Below are 9,539 nucleotides of genomic sequence, written 5' to 3' on the forward strand. Positions count from 1 at the left end.
AAAAAATGACTTAAATATTTCAAGGCATATTTAAATTTGGATTGGCCAATGGCATATTTACTCATATTTCTATGTAAGGTTAAACTTACTAATTCTACATTTAGGATAAGATATATCCTAGATATTCTATGACATCCCATGGGTCTCTTTATGTAATTCTTCATTGGGAATATTTAATATCCTTTTTTTAACAACGTGGAAACAAAAGCACACAAAAGAGTTTACACCATATATGAGGCTTTATATTACAGAAAACTTTATTTGAAAATAAATTTGCTGCAGTGTGAAAAATGCAAGTCATGCTATACACATTCTTCCTGTCACCTCCTTCCTTGCTCTTGTCAGGTGAGAGCCATGTTAGTGGTTCCAGCCAATGGACTGTTAGCAGAAGTGACTTGTGTCAGGTCCGGGCTGAGATAGTCTAGAATGGGTGAGCCTCCTTTAATGCAATCAGTCTTAAAGGTCACGTGTTCCGGATGGCTGGATATTACACGGATTAGGGCCATCCAACACATATCAGTCTCTACTGAGTGAGAAATAAACCCTGTGTCTGTTAAGCTTTGAGATTTTGGGGTTTGTCTGGTAGAAAGCATCAGGGATCCTGATTAAAACATAACATTACCAGTTTGTAAATAAGTATGTAAAATATATTTTTATATAGTGATTACAAATAAAATTGTTTAATTCAATTATTATTTGTTAACAAATAGATAATGCATTAGTGGAATTCATAATTTAAAGGTGCAATGGGTTATAGAGTGAGAAAGCCCTTTTTGATTTCTGAACCCTGATCACCCATTTCCCATCCATAGGCTAGATAATGTCAGTAGTGTCTTATATATATTTCCAGATATATTCCACATACATTATATTCTTTTTTTGCACAAATGAAAGCATACTATATATTATTATTTATTTTTCTTTTGGTTTGTAAGAAGTCTTTACATATTGGGAGTATTGGCCTTTTGACTATGATGTGTATTGCAAATTATTTTTCTCACATTTTCATTTGTCTTATGACAAATACTTTTCTAATAAAAATTATTTATTTTGGTTTATTATTATTTATTTATATATCAAACTTGGAAGATCTGAGACGATATTGTAAAATGTTTACTGGCGGGGCGGGGGGAGAGGGGGAGGGAGGGCACGCGGGCTCATTGCCCTGTGCGCCCAGCATTCTGTCCCTCACTCGCCACCAGAGGCCCTGCTTTTCCGCGCGCACGCCCTGCCGCCGCCCCGCAAAAACGCTTCCGTTACCCACACAGTCTTTCGCCAGATGAGACCGGTGTCCAGGGTCCTGACTCCTTATCTCACTCGGGCTTACGCCAAAGATGTACAATTTGGAGCAGATGCCGATCCTTAAGGCTGCAAGGTGTAGACCTTTTAGCCGATGCCGTAGCTGTTACAATGGGGCCAAAGGGAAGAACAGCGGTTATTGAGCAAAGCTGGGGAAGCCCCAAAGTAACAAAAGACGGTGTGACTGTTGCAAAGTCAATTGACTTAAAGGATAAATATAAAAATATTGGAACCAAACTTGTTCAAGATGCTGCCAATAACACAAATGAAGAGGCTGGGGATGGCACTACCACGGCTACTGTACTGGCACGCTCTATTGCCAAGGAAGGCTTCGAGAAGATTAGCAAAGGTGCTAATCCAGTGGAAATCAGGAGAGGTGTGATGTTAGCTGTTGATGCTGTAATCGCCGAACTTAAAAAGCGGTCTAAACCTGTGACCACCCCTGAAGAAATTGCACAGGTTGCTACAATTGCTGCAAATGGAGACAAAGACATTGGGAATATCATCTCTGATGCAATGAAAAAGGTTGGAAGAAAGGGTGTCATCACAGTAAAGAATGGAAAAACACTGAATGATGAATTAGAAATTATTGAAGTCATGAAGTTTGATCGAGGCTATATTTCTCCATACTTTATTAATACATCAAAAGGTCAGAAATGTGAATTCCAGGCTGCCTATGTTCTGTTGACTGAAAAGAAAATTTCTAGTGTCCAGTCCATTGTACCTGCTCTTGAAATTGCCAGTGCTCACCGTAAGCCTTTGGTCGTAATCGCTGAAGACGTTGTTGGAGAAGCTCTAAGTACACTTCTCTCGAATAGGCTAAAGGTTGGACTTCAGGTTGTGGGAGTCAAACCTCCAGGGTTTGGTGACAATAGAAAGAACCAACTTAAAGACATGGCTATTGCTACTGCTGATGCAGTGTTTGGAGAAGAGGGATTGACCCTAAATCTTTAAGACGTTCAGCCTCATGACTTAGGAAAAGTTGGAGAGGTCATTGTGACAAAAGATGATACCATGCTCTTAAAAGGAAAAGGTGATAAGGCTCAAATTGAAAAATGTATTCAAGAAATCATTGAGCAGCTAGATGTCACAACTAGTGAATATGAAAAAGAAAAAGCTGAATGAACGGCTGGCAAAACTTTCAGATGCAGTAGCTGTGCTGAAGGTTGGTGGGACAAGTGATGTTGAAGTGAATGAAAAGAAAGACAGAGTTACAGATGCCCTTAATGCTGCAAGAGCTGCTGTTGAAGAAGGCATTGTTTTGGGAGGGGGTTGTGCCCTGCTTCGGTGCATTCCAGCCTTAGACTCATTGACTCCAGCTAATGAAGATCAAAAAATTGGTATAGAAATTATTAAAAGAACACTCAAAATTCCAGCAATGACCATTGCTAAGAATGCAGGTGTTGAAGGATCTTTGATAGTTGAGAAAATTATGCAAAGTTCCTCAGAAGTTGGTTATGATGCTATGGCTGGAGATTTTGTAAATATATTGGAGAAAGGAATTATTGACCCAACAAAGATTGTGAGAACTGCTTTATTGGATTCTGCTGGTGTGGCCTCTCTGTTAACTACAGCAGAAGTTGTTGTCACAGAAATTCCTAAAGAAGAGAAGGACCCTGGAATGGGTGCAATGAGTGGAATGGGAGGTGGTATGGGAGGTGGCATGTTCTAACTCCTAGAATAGTGCTTTACTTTTATTTTGAACTGTGACAGGAAGCCCAAGGCAGTGTTCCTCACGAATAACTTCAGAGAATTCAGTTGGAGAAAATGAAGAAAAGGCTGGCTGATGTTTAAGACATCACTATAACCATCAGTTACTGGTTTCAGTTAACAAAATACATAATGGTTTATTGCTGTCATTGTCCATGCCTACAGATAATTTATTTGGCATTTTTGAATAAAGAGACATTTGTACATTCCTGATACTGGGTACAAGAGCCATGTACCAATGTACTGCTTTCAACTTGAATCACTGAGGCATTTTTACTACTATTCTGTTAAAATCAGGATTTTAGTGCTTGCCACCGCCAGATGAGAATTTAGGCAGCCTTTCTGTGGAGAGTGAGAATAATTGTGTATGAAGTAGAGAAATATCCAATTATGTGACAACCTTTGTGTAATAAAAATTTGTTTAAAGTTAAAATAAAATAAAATAAAATAAAATGCTTACCTACTTTCTTCCCTATCTTTTTTGTTTTATTTTCTCACACTTAAAATCTTGATATACCTGAGGAGAGTTTTGAAGTATGCATCCAACTTTAAATCTTTTCCTCATAACTACATGGTTGTCTCAAGTCTGTTCAATACTTTGCTCACTGATTCGAAATGCAACCTTTGTCACATCTACTTTTCCTTACATTCTGGAAGCTACTTCTAGATTCACGAGTCTGTTATATTGATGTGTCTCCCTATTTGTGTACCAGCACCATTTAGTCTTCAGTTCATGCTAATAACTTCTACGCTCATTGCTTCAGTGAAATTTCTCGGATTCAAAGATGTTTAATGCACTGTGGAAGTCCTGACCACATTGGCAGGTGAGGAAAATGGGATGACAACTATTAAAAAAGTAGGAGGTAGTGTGGAAAGGGAAGGCCTCTCAGAATCACTGTATTTTTATTTAGTTTTTATTTATTTTTTGAGACAGGGTCTCACTGTGTCGCCCAGGGTGGAGGGCAGAGGGACACTCGACTCACTGCAACCTCCACCTCCTGGGTTCAAGCGATTCTCTTACTTCAGCCTCCTGAGTAGCTGGAATTGCAGGCGCATACCACCATGCCAGGTATTTTTTGTATTTTTAGTAGAGACAGGGTTTCACCATGTTGGCCAGGCTGGTCTCAAACTCCTGGCCTCAAGTGATCCACCTGCCTCAGCCTCCCAAAGTGCTGGGAAGGTAGGCACGAGCCACCGTGTTGGGCCAGAATCACTGTATTTTTAAATAGTAAGCCTGAATTAGTCTTTTGTTTTCCTTCTTTTTAATACTTTTGGCCATAGAAGTGAGGCTATATAGAGCACTGGGACGGTGAGCTCCTTGGTGGGTACCCACATCTTTCTATATCTTCCCATTCCTGGTAATTTGGATCTGCTGATATCTCCAACTCCCTTAAGTTAGGAGTGGAAAGTGTCTGATTATTATTTTTTTCTTTTTGCTTAGAATGACTCATTCCACCCCTCCAAAAAGAATAACAAAAAAAGATTTCAGAGAGAATGTAGTAGCTCATATTTTTAGTTGTTCAAAGTTCTTCTTAGAAACTGACTGAATCAATGTACAAATATAATTCTATAGTTAATTTTGTATTGTTTACATAACTCATGCAATATTTTGGATATCCGAAGTATGAGAAAGACTTTGAGAAAAGTAGATAGTTTTAAATAAGAGCCTAAACAGGCTAGAAAATATTTTTAAAATAAGACCTAACTTCTAAAATGGAAACTCAAACAAAGAAATATTATGGTTTCTTCATGATTTTCTATATGGTTTAGAAATTTTTAAGGAAATTACACTCGAGCCTGACTCTAAAATTTTAGGGTTTTAAAAATGAAGTTATTCTGAATCAACTATAATATGGCTAGTAATCTTATTTTTCTTGTAAACAGGTGACCTATCATCAGTCTCTTACCCTGGATCTTGTCATGGTTTTTGGCTGTTTGCTTTAATCTGACTGAAATATGACAGAATCAATTATTAATGTATAAATGTTGACTGAATTTCTTCTTTCCTCAACCTACCAAAGAGAACATTGTAATAATCATTTCTATTTTGCTCCTTTTGAAAAGTAAACATATCAGTTGCCTGTTGTATAACAAGCCATCTCAAATCTTAGGAAAGTATCATAGTAAGAATTCATTTAGGTAACAAATTTATGGTCAGATATTTAGGCTAGGCTTGGTGGGGTATTCTTCTGATCTTGAATAGGCTGATGTACAGGTCTGGTGTATACCAGCTGCCAGCTAGGACAGTAGCTATATCTGAATTGAGAATCTCCCATTCTCCAGCAGGCTAGCCTGGATGTATTTTTATAGTGCTGTCAAAGAGCAAGAATGGGAAAAAACTCAGTTGATCAAACTATTTTCCAATCCTCTACTTACGTACCAGTTTCCAAAATTTCAGTGGCTAAACCAAATAACATAGCCGAGCTTAGGGTGAGGTTAGTGGAGGGCTATAAAGTTTCATGCCAAAGAGCATATTCACGGAGAAGAGTGGGGAACTGGGGTCATTTATACATCAGTTGATCAGAGTGAGAAATAACAATGTATTGCAGGAATAGATGTTAATGAATAATAATCAGAATAGTTGATGCAAAATGATATAAGGGGTGGGAAAGAGAAGGAACGAAAGCATCATGGACTGAGAGTAGAGTTAGATTTTTTTTTTTTCTTTTTGGGTGGGGAGGGAGCATGCATGAGAAAGAAACCTGACAGGAAAGTGGAATGGAAACAAAGGGTACTTTAATGGGTGTTTCTAAAGCCTTTTTATTTGCAGTCACTTTAATGTCATCCAAGAGGTCATAGAAAGAAATTCCTCTTTAATCACTTTTGGCTCTTGAGTCAAAAAATTGTATGTGTCTCAGCTCCATGACTAAACTGCATTGATCTCTAGATTCAGAAGTGGTTACCGCAGACACTGCAGCTTGCATGCCCACAGTCATACTCCTCTTTTACATTTTTAACAGATACATTATTTTGGTCCCAACTGCAATGTCATCTGGGAAGTCGAATCCCTCTTTGAATGTGCCAGTTATTAAGCACTGTAAGCTCCAGCCCCATCCTCTGTTCTTTTCTTTATGATTGCTATGGCTGGGATTCTGCAAGCCATCCTTTTCCTTTGCCCGCTGACTCCCTGCTAGGTTCTGCCAATCGGAGGGACTAAAGGGCGTGAAGAAGGGACACCCATCTTCCTGATTTCTTGCTCTAATAATTTGCTCTTCATCTCAGCATTTGGTTTGAGTAACAGCAGTTGGTACCAGTTTCCAATTTTTTCTCTATTTCAAGAAGTAGCTTCATCATGCGGCTCAGAATTATCAGCGCCAGATGGCTGAAGTTCCCCTTACAGAAGTCTGAGTCCCAGCTCTGTAGGATGTTTCTTTGAACACGTAAGGCACTAGCACCAGCAGTAAACTTCTGTTTTAGGCTTGAACTACTACCTGACCAAAAGCAATTTAATAAACCTCCAGGGGCCTTAGTTAAAGAGTTTCTAAGGTTGCTATTATTTCTAGTATTGTCCCAATATATTTGTCTATGCGATGCACACCCCCCTGCAGGCCCAAAACTGATTGAAAAGTGAAAATTTTGAATTGTTTAATTTAGGAATTATTTCCTTTATCTATACAGATAAAGGAATTATTTCCTTTATCTAGACAGCTGATCAGATAGACTTCTTAGATTCACTGAATTATCAAGTTGCTAAGAACAGGAACCCTTTAATAAAAAGTAAATATAAAAGGTGGAAGAGAACACATTTATTTGGAGTGAAGAGAGCTTACCTATGCAAGAACACATTGGAAATTAAAAACAACACATGTAATAGAAGAGAAATTTTGATGAACACTAAATTCACTTATTCCTCACAACTGCAAATAAGCATTTTCTGTTTCTGATTCAAAAAGCTTCCAAGAGTTAAATTTTAACTTGTAACTTTCTAGATCTGTATTTCCCTAGTTAACACTATATCCTTTCTGATTGTATTCCTTTTTATATAATCCTCTAACAAAACGTACTTATAATTCCAAGAATTTACAGTAATGTATCTATCCTGATTAAAGTGGCTACTGCTGAATTTGGTCTTTTTATTAAATCATGAATTGTTTTCCTGATGCTTATGGGTTTACCCTTTCCCTAGCAATTAACATAAATTTCTGGTGAACAAAAGACCTTATGGAAATGGAAAAAACAAAAATGCATATTTGCTGGACTTTCTAGAATGGCATGGGGATAGGGAGGGAAAGGAATATGACTTTGCCTTTCTTTTGATTTATTAATGATTCTGGGTAGTCTATGTGCCTGGAGACTTTAACAGCAGACACATTTTAATAAGCAAAATAGCATGCCTTGTTTTGGCAATGCTATCATGCATCTCATGGGCTTGCAGCTGTATTTTTCATTAGAGAGTTTCCATATAGATTTTATTTAAAACTCAGGGATAGATTGTCTTATCAGTTTTAAAATAATAAATATTATTTGGAAAAAAATATAATCATAATATAAACAACAGTTTTGTACTAGAAAGCCTTGTATATTAGTAGCTTAGTGTTTTTTCTTTATGTTTTGTGAAAATAATTTTGAAATAATATATTGAATCTCCAAAGAGGTATATAATTAAAATCCTATAATTTGCTTCTAGGTGGCTAAGTATAGTGAGATCTATGAAATTCATATAAAATGTCCTAAATGTAAAAAATGATGTTGAATCATTAATAATCCTATATGACTTATAATCATTAACTTTAGGAAGGATAACAAATTCATGGAAGCACTTACATTTAACAATCACGAAGAACTCCAAAAAATAATGAATACATTGTAATACTCTTGGTCTGTTTCCCTTTCTGAGAAAATCTACCACCTGTAGAGTCTTCTTACCAGTTAAAGTCTCCATCAATCACTCAGTTTCTTTGCCTTGATCTTGGGATCATCCTTATTCGTTCTCTTGCTGTCGTGGTCCATACCCAATGCAGTTTAAACTTCAAACCAAACTACTTCCAAATATATCACAAAACTGATGTGATATATCTTCCCATGTATTATTTCATATGTCACTTTGGGTTTGTCTGACGTTTTCTCACAGTGAGATTCAGGTTATACATTTTGGGCAGAAATATCACAAAAGTGAGAAGTGATTCTCTGTTCTTCCAAACGAGCCATTAGGTAGTATGGTGATTTGTTTGCCTTGTTTATTTTATTACTGAAGATTTAACTAAAATTACTTGATTAAAGTGGTTTCTTTCAGGTTTCTCCTTTGTAAAGTTACTAATTCTCACTTGTAATTAATACATATATTATGGTCAGGTACTTTGAGATTGTGTAAATATTGATTTTCTCGTTAAATTTTTACTTGCTGCTTTTAGTGTCCATTGATATACATTGGCTGAATGAAGTATTCCTGTGATTATTGGCAAATATGATTATCTGGTTTCATCATTACTTTTTTTTTTTCTTTTGAGATGGAGTCATTCAGCCGCCCAGATTAGAGTGCAGTGGCACGATCTTGGCTCACCATAACCACCATTTCCTGGGTTCAAGTGATTTTCCTGTCTCAGCTTCCCAAGTAGCTGGGATTATAGCAACCTGCTATCATGCCTAATTAATTTTTGCATTTCAGTAAATATGAGTTTCACCATGTTGGCCAGGCTGGTCTTGAACCCCTGACCTCAGGTGATCCACCTGCCTTGGCCTCCCAAAGTGCTAGGATTATAGGTGTGAGCCACTGCACTTGGCCTCATCATTACTTCTGTATTTGTTAGTTGACATTCTGTTCTCAGAGAAACTTTTCTTACCTCACTCACTTAAAAATTAATTGTTTCACTGGTTGATTAGCTAATAAAGTGTGGGCAAAATAATTTCTATTTGATTCAGTGGATTGTGTTCTGATGTTATCACTTTCTTTGATATTAAAATGGCATAAGTGTATTGGAGGAAAAGAATGTGACGTCTCCCTTTTGGCATATTAATATAGGTTGTTTACACACTTGGAAACTTTATAGCCAACATATTTATAAGCTAAATAATTGATATATTTATTTTAAAAGGCTAGAGGGGCCGGGCGCGGTGGCTCAAGCCTGTAATCCCAGCACTTTGGGAGGCCGAGGAGGGTGGATCACGAGGTCAAGAGATCGAGACCATCCTGGTCAACATGGTGAAACCTCGTCTCTACTAAAAATACAAAAAATTAGCTGGCCATGGTGGTGCATGCCTGTAATCCCAGCTACTCAGGAGGCTGAGGCAGGAGAATTGCCTGAACCCAGGAGGCGGAGGTTGCGGTGAGCCAAGATCGCACCATTGCACTCCAGCCTGGGTAACAAGAGTGAAAATCCATCTCAAAATAAATAAATAAATAAACAAATAAATGGCTAGAGGATAAAGAATTTCACAAGATGATTGGAATATATAAGATTAATACAGAAATTTTGGAACTAAAAATTACAGTAATTGATATTAAAATTTAAATGAATTGTTTTAAAAGTATATTAGCCTAAAAAGTAAAAATGGCCAGTTAATTAGAAGACATGTCCATAGGAAATATTTAG

At 37.2% G+C, this 9,539-nt stretch overlaps 1 pseudogene; it reads left to right on the forward strand.

The window, feature by feature from the left end:
* Positions 1–1,361: 1,361 nt before the first annotated feature.
* On the forward strand, positions 1,362–3,462 carry LOC101029252 (60 kDa heat shock protein, mitochondrial pseudogene; annotated as a pseudogene).
* The last annotated feature ends 6,077 nt before the right edge of the window (positions 3,463–9,539 follow it).

This window comes from Saimiri boliviensis, chromosome 3, assembly GCF_048565385.1.
Source record: "Saimiri boliviensis isolate mSaiBol1 chromosome 3, mSaiBol1.pri, whole genome shotgun sequence".
Taxonomy (NCBI): Eukaryota; Metazoa; Chordata; class Mammalia; order Primates; family Cebidae; genus Saimiri; species Saimiri boliviensis.